Source organism: Mastigoproctus giganteus, chromosome 1 (assembly GCF_048544385.1).
Source record: "Mastigoproctus giganteus isolate SK-2022 chromosome 1, ASM4854438v1, whole genome shotgun sequence".
NCBI lineage: Eukaryota > Metazoa > Arthropoda > Arachnida > Uropygi > Thelyphonidae > Mastigoproctus > Mastigoproctus giganteus.
In genome coordinates this window covers 171,513,474-171,529,070 of record NC_143575.1, presented here as the reverse complement: position 1 = coordinate 171,529,070, position 15,597 = coordinate 171,513,474, and positions in this window count along the sequence as shown.

Below are 15,597 nucleotides of genomic sequence, written 5' to 3'. Positions count from 1 at the left end.
GGTATAGCAACGATTATATTTAAATTTTGGATTAAATTAAACGCTAGATTAAATTACGCCAGCACGGTAATCCTATAATTCATGAACGCTGATGAATAAGGAAAACTTTATATTCGAAAAAATTTTGTTATGCTCTCATGTCTCAAAACTTTACACTTAAACTACTGTAGCGAGCACTTTTAACAGAATTTATTGCATTCGTGCTACAAATGAATGAAGCAAACATGCTACGATACCCTTGGCAACGTAATATTTATTAAATACGTTGTAAACACGACCTATGCTAGAAGTATAGTAAATAAATTTGATGAATTTGAAGTGTTGGTCAAGACATCAAAGGCGGATATGGTTGGGATAGCAGAGACGTGGTGTCACAAAGATATAAGGAATGCAGAACTGGAATTTGGGGAGTACAATGTGTACAGAAAGGATAGACAGGACAGAAAGGGAGGAGGTGTTATGCTGTTAATTAAGAAAAACATAAAATCAAAAGAAGTGCATCCAGTTGATATAGATGGACAGTGCACTGTTGAGTCAGTTTGGTGTGACATAAGCACTGCAAAAGCAAAGATAAGAGTAGGAGTGTGTTATAGGCCTAATGACTCGAATGAGTACAATGAACAATTGTACAGAGAAATAGAGTGGGCCAGTAAATCTGAATGTCTTATAATGGGGGATTTTAACTTCCCAGATATTGACTGGAACTTGTGGGTTGGTCACTCACACACTAGTCAGACTTTTGTGGATTTATTGGATGATTGTTTTCTGCAGCAGCATGTTCGAGAGGCAACCAGAGAAAGTAATACTCTTGATCTGGTTATCAGCAGTGATCATTCGTGTATTAAGAATTTGCAGATAAAGGAACCACTAGGTGGCAGTGATCACAGTGTGCTGAAGTGGGATTTACTCAAAGAGGTAACTACCGTCAGGGGTAAAGGAAAGGGTTTTGCTTCCGTAAAGGGGAGTACAGTGGTCTCAGACAGTTTTTAAATTCTGTACAGTGGGATCAACTGACGATGTTACCAACAGTAAATTCTAAGTGGGAAGCATTCAAAGAATTAATCGTGGAAGCTACTAGACTTTATATACCGATTAAGAAATATCGTTCAAGGTTTAGGCCAAAATGGTTATCAAATGAACTAATGAGACTCGTGACAGAGAAGAAAAATGCATGGGATGCATATAAATTATCAGGTGACGCAGAAGCCTGTGGCAGATATAAGCTAGTCTGTAATCAGGTCACAAAGGAGGTTCGGCAGGCGAAGGCGGATTACGAGAAATCTTTGGCAAAAGATGCTAAGAAAAACAGCAAGGATTTCTTTACTTATATAAACTTTAAAAGGAAGGGGATGAATCTGATTGGTCCACTTGACATCGATGGTTCGACTGTTGATGATCCTGCTCAGATAGCAAACAAACTGAATGAGTATTTTGCATCTACATTCACACGTGAGGAATTATTACAATTTGAAAAATGGAAGAAGGTTATCAAATTGTAGCAGTGTGCTTAATGATTTTGTAATAACTGAGAGCAAAGTGGAGGAGAAATTGTTGAAGTTAAACATAAGAAAGGCACCTGGGGTGGATGGGATCTATCCAGTTATTTTAAAGGAGGCGGCAAAGCAACTAAGCAAACCCTTAGCCATAATTATGAGAGCATCCTTGGACTCAGGGGAGGTTCCCACGGACTGGAGATGTGCAAATGTGTCCCCAATTCACAAAGGTGGATCGAAGGGTGACACGAGTAATTACAGACCAGTTAGTTTAACTTCTGTTCCGGGTAAAATAATGGAGTCACTGGTTAAAGATGCATTGCAGGATCATCTAGACAAGACTGCAGCAATAATTCAAACACAGCATGGGTTTGTTAAGGGAAAGTCTTGTCTGACAAATTTGATTGGTTATTATGATGTTGTCACAAAGGAACTGGATGCAAAAAATAATTTTGATATCATATACTTGGATTTCAGGAAAGCTTTTGACACTGTTGCGCATGGAAGACTACTGTACAAATTGGAGCAGAATGGTATTAAGGGTAAGTTGCTACAATGGATAAAAGGATGGTTAGTGGGAGAAGACAGAGGGTGGTAATCAATGGGTGCTGCTCTTCGTGGACTAATGTTATTAGTGGAGTCCCACAGGGTTCGGTGTAGGGTCCACTGTTGTTTTGTGTATTTATCAATGATATTGATGAAGGTATATCAGGCTTAATGTCGAAGTTTGCAGATGACACAAAGGTTGGCAGGGTTGTTAATGACAATAATGGCAGTGTGCTACTGCAACAGGATCTAGATAATTTGGGCAGATGGGCTAAGAAGTGGCAACTGAAGTTTAACCTTGACAAATGCAAAGTACTGCATATGGGTAGAAGTAACCCCAGAGAAACATACCAACTGTGTGATACTACACTTAAGGTGGTAGAAAATGAAAAAGACCTGGGAGTAATTGTGCAGTCAGATATGAAGTTTTCTGAGCAATGCAGACAGGCTGCTAGGGCAGGTCATGGGGTTTTGTCAATGATATATAGGAATTTTGCTAGCAGGGAAAAGGAGGTGATTGTCCCTCTGTATAAGGCAATGGTCAGGCCACGCCTTGAGTACTGCGTACAGGTCTGGAGGCCTCATTTTAGGAAGGATGTAGATTTGCTTGAACGTGTACAGAGAAGCGCAACACGATTGGTGAGGGGATTGAAGGGATTCTCTTACCAAGAGAGGCTTAAGTTCTGCAAATTGCAGTGGCTGGAGACTAGGCACCTGCGCGGTGATCTGATTGAGGTCTATAAGGCCTTGAATGGGTTGAGCACGCTGAATTCTGATGGGATCCTTCCACTTGTTCAGATTACGAACCTACGGGGACATAAGTTCAAATTAAGAAAGGACAGATGTAGAATAGATGTGCGGAAATTTGCCTTTAGCCAGCGGGTGGTTAATTGCTGGAACAAACTTCCATCTGTCGTTGTGGAAGTTGATAGGTTAAATAAATTTAAGGAGGAACTGGACAGGCATTTGGAGGGAATGGTGTGATTTTTTTTTTTTTTTTTTTTTTGGCTGATGCTGCATCAGCCAAAAAGCTCCTACATAAGCTCCTACACTTGCTTTCTTGCATCATGTGCCACTACTACTACTACTACTACTAAAGCCTTTGAGAAAACAAGCGTCTGTTACTAAAATTAATATTACAAAATTTTGAACGCCTCATATTCTGTTCTTGAAAATTATTGGTTTAAAAATTAACTAAACTAAAATACATTTAAAAGTATCACTCTTTGCAAAGGCAGAATGGTATCCGATAAATATCATCTGTAAATGTAAATTCATCAACGGGCTGTTCGACTGCAGGCATATGAAACCAGAAAACGCGTGATCGTATCAGACATTGAAAAAGGTCTTATCGTGGATTCACGTTTAGCAGGAGCCACGATTCAAGAAATGAAAGACACAACTGGTTTCTCAAAAGCATCCATCTCAAAGAATTTTAATGACTGGAAAGCAAGTAGTTCTTCCACATCTCAAATGGCATAAATGTGGCAGAAAAACAATACTTAAAGAACGAAGTCGTTGGAGGACTGTATGGAAAAATAAGCCATCATCCAGTGTACAGTAAATAACAACTGGATTGAACCAAGCCTAGAATTGGCCTTTTTTTACACGTACCACGCTCAAGGAATTGAAGTATTTGGGTATCGCTTGCCTGCCAATTCGGAAGCCTTGTTTCGGAGGTAAAACAGAAAAATCCGATTTCATTGATAACCAGAACGTCGTGATTGGACGGTGGAAGAAAGTTGTGTAATCAAACGTATCTTGATACGCTTTGTTTCGCCACACTCTCTGCCTACACTGATGGTAGGCAGAGAGTGTGACGAGATCCTCACAAAGCGCGGGACCCTGCTTGTCTTGTTAAGACAACTGAAACATTCGGAAGTGGCATTATGGCATGGAGAATGTTTTGTTGGCACGGACTGGGTCCGTTGATATCGGTGGAAGGTCATCCAGAGAGTACCCGACCCTTGTATCAAAACTACTATACCTTGCAATATTACAATTTTATCCCGAAGGTTATGGCCACTTTAATGATGACAATGCAAGAGCGCATTGTGCCACAATCGTGCAAGAATGGTTCAGAGAACATGACACGGATTTCCACCATCTTCTCTGGGTCCCACATTCACACGATCTCGATCCTATTGAGAATGCGTGGGATATGCTGGAGAGAGCTATTCGACAACGAAGTCCTCTTCCTTCAACTTCATCGCAGCTTCGTGATATTTGCTGGAAGAATGGTAAGAATTAGAATCCATTTTAATCAGAATTAGGTTCGAATTTTTTTGGCCAGTGTGCGTATTATCTTTATTTTTCTTCAAGAGAGAGAGATGGTTTGCATCTGTATGGGTTCAGCTATTTGTATCTGTATGGATTCAGCTACTTTAAAAACATTATTATTAAATCTGCTAATTGTTAAACAGCGCTAAAAAACCAACTGTGGGGATTTTACCACTTAAAATCCCAATCATGTATATCTCTATGCAGTTATGAGAAACATACGAGAAGTCTTCTCAAAGGATCCTTTATAAAGCTTTTCCACTTTAAAATCATAAGGAGAAGTGTCCAGATAACCTTACTAAATTCGGAATCAAAACAATCTGTGTTTTTCATCGATGGTGAAACTATCGCTTTCAACGCAACTTCATCTAATCTCTTTAGGTCTCCTGCCATCGCGCCGATAAACAAAAAGAATTTCCTTGGCCATTGCCAGCGCAAATCACAAGAATGTGGGAAGGCTGTGTTTGTTGACTTTAAACAGCAATTTTCACACCTGATATATTCTTCTTCTTCTTCTTCCGCCCGTGGGTTGGAATGTGTGTCATAAAAGCGGCCACACTCTCTGTCTTTCTTGCAGAGAATTCATAATTAGTATCTGACAGCTGGAATCCTTCCCAGAGACATTACACGTGCTATAAATGTAGAAAGAAATGGTGTGTTGTCACTTTGACAAATTTCTTTTTGAAATTCTTGAACGGATTCCAAAAGAGGAAAGTCTAAGTTGCGCCACGATGCATAATTTCAGATCACGTGTTATTAATTTCCATTTATAATAATGTGGCAATTGCTGTGTCGATAGCATCTGTTTGCTACAAAAACGTTCTTTCTGGTAAGGCTTCCCACAGATTTCCATTTAAGCATGAAATTCCAGTTACATTTAGGGCAAAAGTGAAGCGACCTCACCAGGCGACTTTTCAAATTTATTTTTAAGATTTTTCAAAATTCCAGTTAAAAAAAAACCTACACTTCCAACTGAGTCCTTGAAGGACTCAGATGGAAGTGTAGGTTTTTCAGACTTTTCTTAGGTCCTATTTGAAGGTCTTAAATTCTTCAAAGTCGGTGCCGAGTGACCATGGTAGGTTGGAATCCCGGAGATCACAAAACAACCTGGAGAACCAAAATTTAAGGTGCTTTCAATAAACAGCTTTATTTGTTGTTGTTATTTCTGTCTTTTATATTTTTTCATAATTATTTTTAATTATAAAGGACAGACATAAAACAATCTGAATTCGCTTTAAAAATTAAACGAATTCAGATTGTGCTTGAAATTATCTGTGCAACATTGATTGAGAATTCTGTATTTGCATTTTAATAGAATGAGGAAAAAGGGGTAGGAAATATCACAAAACCACGGATATGCAGAACTCTTTTTTTCTTTTTACCACAGTACAACTTCAAAGATCTTTTAAGTATGAAATCTGTTTCTTAGTAAAGATTCTAATCAAAGAAACTCTTTGTCATTAATGCTACGCCTTTCGATGACGTTTACAACAGTCCTCCTACATAATATCTTCATACATCAAAAATAAATACCTGAATGAGTACATTCATTTGTTTTGTGTACACAATCCTGCATTACGATAACAACCTTTAGAATCCGCAGCATCGAAAACGTCTAAATTACTCACGTGTCCTTCCAAAATCCCGTATCGCTTCCACTGTGTTATTGAGTTATCCGAAGAGTGGTACCAACTCCAACCCCCTCTTTGATATTCTAACCTCGAGTATTAAATTAATGTGTGAAACCCGACAACCCAACCTTTTATCAAGGGTAGAACAAGGGGAAATTACCAGCTCGTGACTAAGGAAATAAAGGTAATGAATCAAAGCACTTATAAAGACAAAGGTCAACGTTCAACGCGTAGGTGCTTACTAAACACAGGGGTGAACAACGCAACTACAATAAAAGCAACAAATTATGTGAAGTTTTCATATTCCAAAAGGAAAATATTCCACGTAGTAAATTTCTCCGAAATGTTAAATTTTACCTCCGACCTTTGGCAACATATCAAAAGTTATCTCTAAGGTTATATTTATCACTAAAAAGCACCTAACTCCATTCAAGTCTTAAATTAGTCAGACCTCCTTAATCGAAATCCTACACGTAAAAATTATAATCGTTTTCATAGCAATTTGACAAAACAAAAATTGGACAATATTTAACACACAAATTAACTCCAAACATCTGCGGTTCCTGTTTCATTAAAGTCATTGGAATATTCGTTTTGAATTCATAAATTTGCACGCTATCAAATCGGATTGGTTTATTTTATAGATTCCAGTAAGTGCTCCCAACCATCTTTAACTATATTTGTAGAGATAATTAAGTTCTTCAGCTTACTGTCCTCAGAATCCCAGCGTACTAAACTCCCACAAGTCGATGCTCTCTCCAATATTTTTGGCAAAAAAGCAAACCCAGAAACACCCAATTATTCACATCGTAGGTGTCCGTGTGGCGGAGTCTATTTTAGACGTATACCAAGGTGTACCCGCCCGCCACGTGCGAAAACTCTTGTTGGAAATGCGAGTACCTTACCCAGTCGTAAACTACGACAAGGCTTTGTTAACGAATTTAGGCTGACTTATGGGGGGAAAAATACGAAAAAGGATAAGAAAACAAGGAGAATGGTTGAAATATTGTCTGCTAACCAAGTGGAAGAAGTTTGTGGGTCCGCCCAACTAAACGACCAGTTACTCGGAAGAATATTATATTTTAAATTTATTCTCCCCACTGTAGATTGGCGGGTTTCGTTTAATTTTCTGTTTTCTTGAGTCAGAGTTAGAGATGCCCGCCCCTACCTTAATTGCGTATAATAACTGGCTGTTGCTCATCCTAATGACACTCGCAGTTTGTCATATATAACTTACCATTTTTCCATTTATAAAAGTGCTATATTTTGAACCTACTCGAATTCCTAATGCTGCTGGTGGAACCTTGAAATAATCGTGTTGCTTTATGTCTACATTTAACTTAAAAGAAATAAAAATCATAAATGAACCAAAATCGTATTTTGTTCCATTTTTTTTTCACAAGTCCATCCATTTACCATTTAACGATACTATACAAGGAACTGTGCGAAAAATGTCGAAGAAAACAGAGCATACACTTCTTTGGTATCATTCAAGTCTTTCTTAATGTTAAACGTAGGAGCATTCGTGGAAATGTTCTTGGATCCCTCAAGAATATTTTGCTTTATATTATACAGGGTGTTTCAACACAGTATAAATATTGGAGCGTAAATTACAAAACATAAAAAGAAAGTGAAATAAACCTCTAAGAGGAAAAAAATCTAAAGCAGCTGTCTAAATCAATCTCCATTTTGTTCAATGCATCATTCAGTGCGACGAATACCTGGATACATTTCGTCGTTCCAGAACTATTCTTAATTGTTTCAACAAACTTCCAAAATACGATTTCACAGCTCATCTTTCATGATAATACACGTAGAATAAACCATGGATTTCATATGACCCTGCACAAAATAATCTAAGAAACTGAGGTGCCTGTTATACATGACCAATGGTCATAACGATCTTCTCACGGGAAACGTGAGCTGGAATATCGTCAGGCATAAACGACAACCCCTTCCAACTTTCAAGGAATATGGCTTCCAATAGTGCTCATAAACCGTTCCGCAGGAAATGTAGAAATGCCACTCCTGAAAGCATTGCTGGTAAAAAAATATGGGCCAATCAGATTGTTCCAAAGAACACCACACCTAACCTTGAAGGGTATTGCTAATGAGTACGGACAATTGTATGTGGGTTTTCTTCGGCCCAGGTATGATTGTCTCGACAGAATTCGCAGTACTTGAAAAAGATGATTCATCTGTAACCAGAACATTGCTGAGACATTGAGGATCTCGTGTACGTTGAAAAATGAGCCACTTATAAATTTGGTTGGTTGATTGGCTGTTAAAGGATTTTAGGCTAATCAGCAACTTAGGCCATATTGCGCGTTTGTGTTCTTTTTGGTTGATTTTCTGTTTGCTGGATTAAAAACCCGAGTTTTCGGGAGGAAAAACCATGTGACCCTTGCCTGAGCCCAACTAACTCAGCCATGTTGTGAAAAAGGCCTATAAAAATATCTCGCGTCATTGACGGTAGTAAAACTCATGGTCTTTTCCACCCGGTGTGGGGAGGACATTGATTTTGCAATACGCCTGTACAAGAATTGTTGTCTCAAGATATGCATAAACGCAGAAGCCTTTATTAGTGGCCCTCCTGCTTAGCACAGTTAGAATAATAATAAATAATAAATTAAATAAATTTTCTGTTTATACTCCAGGACGACCAAACGGTCAGAGGAGTTCGCAAGATACATTGAATACAAGAAACAGCACCGTATTCAGCAGTCACGGGCTTGAACCCATGCTCATACTCCAAAAATCCAACAACACCAATAGTGTTCATTGAACACTACTGGTGTTGTTGGATTTTTGGAGTACGTGCGACAGTTCTTACAACCTCGCCATAAATTAAAATCATATCAGTTAACTCGTCATATCAGCCAAAATTAAACAGATATGTAGTGTTTATCCATGAAGTAGGGAAACTTCATTCAGCCATAACGTCCAGGCTCAGCTCCAGCAGTGCAGATGCAACACTCAGTCCTGTTCGCTCTGCGCCATTACATTTTTCATTTCCTGCAGAAAATGTTCGCTTTCAAAAGTTTGCATTCACTCAGATGAAGCAAAAGAGCCCGTCACATTTGAGTTCCATCGGAAGCTAGCAGAATTTTACACTAAGCGAGTCTCACTTGATGGTACGATGATGCAGATGCCTGAACGCTGAAAGGGCTTACTTTTAAAGAGGCGACGTCTCTGAACTATATATTCTAAAAGTCTATGGAACGTTATATACAAAAGAAAACATCTGCTTAACAAAGTTTGTTAACAAAATGAAATATTCATAAACATAGCATGTTTATGAATATTTCATAAACATGCTATGTTTATGAATAATATTCATAAACATAAACATGTTCATAAAAATATTCATGTCATTGGCTAATCACTTTGATTAGCCAATGACAGCCATCCAATTAGGTTTGGATCTCGATTTTCTTATTTTAAGGATCTTGACAGTTATATGTAATTTTATGGTCAGTTTATGGTTTTACGCATGAAAAATAAAAAAATTTCTGGAGGGGGAGAAGACCTTGCAACCAGAGACTGATTAAACTGGGTAATGGCGTGGAAAAAATCCCCTAAAAATTCTTTTCGTCTCGACAGAATCTAACCCAGGCCTTCTTCACACGATATGGAAGGACGCCGATCATAACCACTGCCCAACTCGCCTAGATCTAAAAGAGAGAGTGAATACGACACCTTGGAATGACTTCGAGAGAAAGTGGTTCATTGTATTCTCGAACATATTTTGTGAAGCAACGGACGAGTAAAAGGTGGCACCAAGCGCCTTCATATATTCTATTAAATACTTGGTGGAAAGATGGAGAGGACAGAAGTGCCGTTACTGAATAGAGATAACACCGCATTTATTGATGTTCAATTGTTGACATTACGGGCCGGAATATTGGAGATTCAGGTGGTTAAACCGAACATCCAATAATCTCTTTACCATCTCTACATGCCAACCTAAGTTCCCCGCTCTGGAGATGGCTCCTCACGCACCATCAACTCGTCTGATGTGTCTCAAGTAGTGCAGTAACCACGGAAGAGATGTCCCTCCAGTGGTTCTCAAACTGAGCTGCCATCCGATCGAAAACAAGGTTCAGCTTTCTGTGAAGATGAGCTCTGCAAGTAGATAATCATTGCCGATCTCTATAAACTCCTTGCCTTCTAACTGATGAGAGCCACCAAAATTGTGGCAACTTCCTTCCTGATGGACTCCTCAGACTTCATCTTTGTTGTCAACATTATGTTCTTTTACTTTATGTATTGATTATGCATTTATTACAAATTTGTTTCACCTTTTGTATACACTAAATACAACGAGATATTTTCCCTATACCTTTCTAGCCTTCTACGTTATGGATGTCCTGGGATTACTATCCTGAACTGATCGGATAAATAATGAAGCAAGGCTATTTCTTTTGTATTTTGAACTATTACCTGAAGTTAAGTTGGTGGTAGTAAAAGACTAATCTGGAAAAGGGCAAGAAGAGTTTATCACCAGCATAAATTAGAACCAAAAATGATAGGCTGGTCCATCTACGTGCATCAGGATAAGAACTAATTTTCGCTCTCTTAAATAAACACACACACAAATACAGACCATATATAATTTAAAGAATGGGCAAAGCGCATCGTGTGATGGGATGTCTTTCTATAAAGCAAACAATCCACCAATTTAGTAAAAAGCGAGGTACTATTTCAAGGTAGATATTGAAATACCTTGAGGCAAAAACCGCTATCCTATGTTGTTTTTCTGTCATAATTGCCTTGGACACTATTGTCCATCCAGTGACAGAACTTGGGTCGCCCAATGACAGTGACGGGGCCCTTGTCTGGAGGGGCAATAGTGTCCCCAGACAGTCACGACCACGAAAGATGAACATCTGTCGTACAGTTCTCTCTCTCTCTCTCTAAACAATTCCATCCCCTTCTTTGAAAATTATTCAGCTATAAACTAAAATTCTTAGAGTGTTTCTCTTGACTTTATCGTATACCCACTTTTAGTTTTAAGAAATAATAACTGGTTGTTTTGAACTTTAGGAAAGAATAAACACCAAGTAGCTACTTTATTAGGTGCACTTACCTAAGAGCGAACCGGTTCCCTTAAAGAATTAAAAACAGCCTGAATTTTAGTGCCAAGGACTCAAGGTGGTGTCGAAAGGTACATGCCACAGGGATGCTGGTCCATGCTCATTCAGTTGCTCCTTATAACTGTTGAAAATTCGATGGTTGATAATCTCCACTCTGTAGAGCTCGTTTAACCTCATCCCACAAGTACTCAATTTGATTAAGATCTAACGACTGAGGAAGCCATCGCTGAATTCATTCTTGTGTCCTTGGAACCAGTTCTATACATTTTTAGCCTTGTGACATGGCTCAAGTTGTAAGAACCGTTCATATACAGGTACACCGCAGAAATGAAACGATGCACCTGATTGTAAAAATTTCCAGATTAGTCGGAAATTGTTTCTGACGCTCCATAAGTTTTTGATGCCACAAAATTTGCTCCAGTATCAAGGGAGTCCAGTATGGGCTAAGAAAACATTACTCCACTACACCGCCACCACCAGCTTGGCTTGGATTTTTGACACCCAGGCGGATGGATCCATAGACGTATGCTCCGTTCGCCATATTCCAGTCCTCCTATCGTCATTAAATACCACGAATATTTAATCAAGTCTTAGCACGAGGATTCTTCCAACAAACTGTACACTATGGCGAGCCAAATGAGTTACAGTGAACCCTGAGTAGTAGTAATTTTCGAAATATAGTACGTGGCTATTTTTTGTTTTAGGTGGAAACTTTTACAGATTATTTGCATATATTCTCCCAAGGCTGCATTTTACATAATAGTTAAACATGACAAATACATCGATTGCGTTTTACTAATCACAAATTAAGAGAATTAAGAGAACTACAGTACTCATATCTCTTCTACATATAAATAAAAAATAACAATAATAGATGTATTCTCATATACCTAGATGATAACAACATTGTTTCTGTCTATAACAATAAATACGCAAATAACATAAAGTACTCATGATATTCACTTAGGAAAAAGAAAAAAAGGTGGGCGAACAAATCTGAGCCTAATAACTATAAAAATCAAAATACTAAGTTTTTTTTTGTAATATTATTCATAATTAAATTTAAGTTTCAAGCATTTTTAATAAAGAAAATTTTCTACAAGAAAATTTCAAAAAAAAAAAAAAAATACTAAAAGACAAAAAAATAGAACTTATTATGACGTATATTTTGCTAACTCTATTGATGACAAGTTTTATGGCATAAATAAAATTTCTAGCATGATCATTATCTAATTCATAAGAAAAATATACTGTTATACGTGTATTATAGCAGTGCAGCTGTCGTATTTTTCTATATTAAAATGTAACCACTCAAATTATATCTAATTACCGTTCTTGATATAAAAAATAATAATAAATGAATAAATAAAGTTAATGCATTCTATAAATTCGAGCTATTTATTGATTATTCTAAATAAATCTCTTCAACTACAATAGTTGAACAATAGAGCAATTCAGAACCTTTTTTTTTTAGGAAGTGGGGGGGGAGGCATATTTCAATTATCCTGTTTCTATCTGGCCCTTCAGATTTTATCTGGATTTTTTTCTCTCTCCTCCATGGAAGGACTTCATATATCAAAACACCATGGCGCATTCTATGCTAATATGTCCTCAGTCTCGAGCAATTAAGATGGTTATCCTTGTTTACTGCCTTTCGAAATCCTAGCTTCCTACTTAGCCACAGGCTGGACTTCCGTATCTCAATTTTTATTAGGTACATTCAGAAGAAAAGAACAATAAAATATTATCTAAGGCATCAGGACAATGAAGAAAACCCCCAAAACATGGGTGTATTCCACGAAAATACACTGGGATTTTATGTTAAACTGTAAAACATGAAACTGGAAAAGCCATAAAAACAAGTATGAGAAAATTGCTCGAGTTATCTTGACGATCTGATGACTGCAAGTATCTCTGTACTACCTAAAGAAGGTAAGGCATCCTTGTACATTATCGTCTGACTTGTTTACAGTTGTAAACGTCCACAGAAACATCGCACATAAAAAAAATTACTGCATTCAGATTACGTGGATCTAGTTCAAAGCATTTGGTTTAAGGCCTTTGCGAATTTAAATAGAGTATGGAGAACATTAAATAAAACCAAACACTGCACAACGACTTGATGGTGTGGTGAATAGAATACAATTATTAATCATCTTTCTCTCACTAGACGGAGCTTTTTAGTAATTGCCATACATCAATTCTTTAGGTGAGTGTGGTCAATGGTAACATGCGCCAAAGGGATTTTAATTAATTATAACTTGACATTTGTAGTGCTATTCACCTTTTAATTGAAAGCATCATTTACTTTTCTTAAAATGAAACCCAACTAGAAGTGCTTTTAAAATCATCATCAACTTTACTTTCCAAATTAAAAATTAGCGTCCATGTGCATTCAATCGCTCCTATATTTCATGAAAACAGCTGCCTACCTTTTCATTTACTTTAGCTTAACATATCTTTATCCCTTTCTGTTAAAATTATCTATTAGATTAATATTAGAAGGGCGAAATGAAGCAAGGAAGCGGACTTCTTCTGCAGACTTTACCAGACTTCCCACTTCTGCCAGATAATTTTTTCCAATAACCTAAACATGTCATCCCTAAAGATAAACTTCATGAAAGCCATCCTTTTGTTCCTCCCTAAGATTTTATATCTCTACCTGTTGGTTCTTGTCTCTCCTCCTACCAGTGAATATATATTTCGCTCATTAATTTTACTGATCCCCTTCAGGACTATCAATAAGCCCCTTCCCCCAAGACGGCCAATTGCTAAGCCTCTCAGTTCGCACTTAGATATTATGTATACAAATTTGTATCCATTGCCATGCTGGTCGCCTTTATTTGAACTCTCCACAGAAGTTCTGTCCTTTTTTTATATACTGCTTTCAGACCTCAGTATAATAGTACAAATGCGGTTTCTCCATCGTCTTATCCAGATGTAGAATGACATTCTTTTCTTTAAGGTCTTAAAATCATACACAAGGCCACCCGATGACTTTTTAGCAGCCTACTTACACTGCATGGTAAATTTCATATCTGATTTATTACATTTACTCTTTTTCTTTCTTTCTAAGCCACTTTTAATTCTTCTCCCTTTGTTTTTAAGAAATGCCAGGATTTTTAGAATTATCCAGGTTTCTAACTGGGGAATCTAGATTGCTGTCTAATTTACAACGACTAAACTTTAGTTGCCATTTTCCAGACGATAACTGTGACCGACTCAAATTATTTCTGAAGTAACATGTCCTGGTTCTGAACCTTTACCACCCTTAAAAATCATCAGCAAAGTTTGATAGCTTTCCAGCCTCTTCACCGAGAAGTCATTTGCGTCTTGACAATTTCCTTTTCTTTCTCAGACAAACGAATTATCTAAAATGAGTTTTCCTTGGTGAACTCAATGATTTTTATAACGAAAACTCATGTTTTTAACTACCCTTGTAATCAGCACGATTCCGAGTTTTTCTGTTGGAGTAAATCCAATGATTTAATCCAACAGAAAAACATCATGTAGATCATGATTTGATTATTTTCAAATAAATGGTTAAGTTCATTCGAAAATAGTCATGCCTGTCATGCAGTCCACATGCATGCTTGTTGCAATATACGCTCTACTTTGCTGCGTAATAATTTGGGTTAAAACATTGGATTTAACCCAAATTTTTATGGACCTACTGGAACTCCGTATAATCCTAGGTACTTATCAATCACTATCGATTTTTTGATCACCAATTATCTAGCCTTCGCCCTCAGATTTGCTACAGTAATGAACTCTCATCTAAATAAATCATCATGGTGCACAGGCCCCTACTACTCTAGAACTCTTGTTGAGTCAACCTCCCCTTCTGTATAGCGTTAACCATTAGTCACTTAGTTTAAATATGCCACCAATAAATCCAATAAAAAAAAAGAATGTTAATATAAATTCAATAACAAAAGGATACATTTTTATGCATAAATATATTGCAACATTATCTCTCTCTCTCTCGACTTTGCTTGGTTAAACTGGAAACATTCACAAACAAACGAGATGCATTTTGAACACCCAGCTACTTGTCTCCGTGAAGTATTACTTAGTGCCCACGAGAGGGCAGCAGCAGTAAAGGTTGCGAATCATGTTAATGAAGTAAGGTTAGGCACTCTGTACAAAGCATGCGGTCAACCATCGTAATAACTAAACGCTGAATGGACTTGAAAGGAACAGAGGTATGTACAGCGCAGAAAGGAAACAGCTAAAATTGCTACTGAGAGTGAGAGCTACTTCATGTTTTTTTTTTGTTTGTTTATTTATTTATTTTATTTATTTATTCATTCATTCATTTTTTATGATGGGGTTAGAGAACAGTGCTCAATGAAAAAACCATACACTGTACTATGTATTTGGTAGAGTGTAGAAACAAGCATGTATTTGGACTGAATGACACGCATGATTATTTTCGAATAAACGTAAACGTTTATTCGAAAATAATCGAATCATAATCTGTATGACATTTAGCGTAGTTTAACTGCTTGGAATATTAATTTAGGAGTAATGTGTTTGAACACGGACGGT